A 317-nucleotide genomic window follows, 5' to 3' on the forward strand; every position below is an offset into this window, starting at 1 on the left:
TATTAACAAGCCGTCGGATGCAACAACAAATTTATTATGAAAACTAACATTCAATCAAATAATATATATATGTTACAAAAGATTATCTTTAACTTTATTCAAACTATGGAATGCAAATTGTATAATTAAATGAAAACTAACATTCAATCAAATAATATAGATATGTTACAAAAGATTATCTAACTTTATTCAAACTATGGAAAGCAAATTGTATAATTAAAGATAATTTCTTATGGCAAATTATGAACAGATATTTAAAAAAAAAAAAAAAAAATTATATGTTTAAGGTAAGAACACAGTCCAACTTAGGTCAGGTC

At 22.4% G+C, this 317-nt stretch overlaps 1 protein-coding gene across 1 annotated transcript in view; it reads right to left on the reverse strand.

The window, feature by feature from the left end:
* Nucleotides 1-255: 255 nt before the first annotated feature.
* Nucleotides 256-317, reverse strand: part of LOC125026254 (adhesive plaque matrix protein-like) — an 11,709-nt gene continuing 11,647 nt past the window's right edge. Inside the window, exon 8 of the mRNA XM_047614556.1 lies at nucleotides 256-317. This exon is cut by the window's right edge and continues 140 nt beyond it. The gene's annotated coding sequence lies outside the window, so the exon portion shown is untranslated.

The sequence above is a fragment of the Penaeus chinensis genome, chromosome 6, assembly GCF_019202785.1.
Source record: "Penaeus chinensis breed Huanghai No. 1 chromosome 6, ASM1920278v2, whole genome shotgun sequence".
Taxonomy (NCBI): domain Eukaryota; kingdom Metazoa; phylum Arthropoda; class Malacostraca; order Decapoda; family Penaeidae; genus Penaeus; species Penaeus chinensis.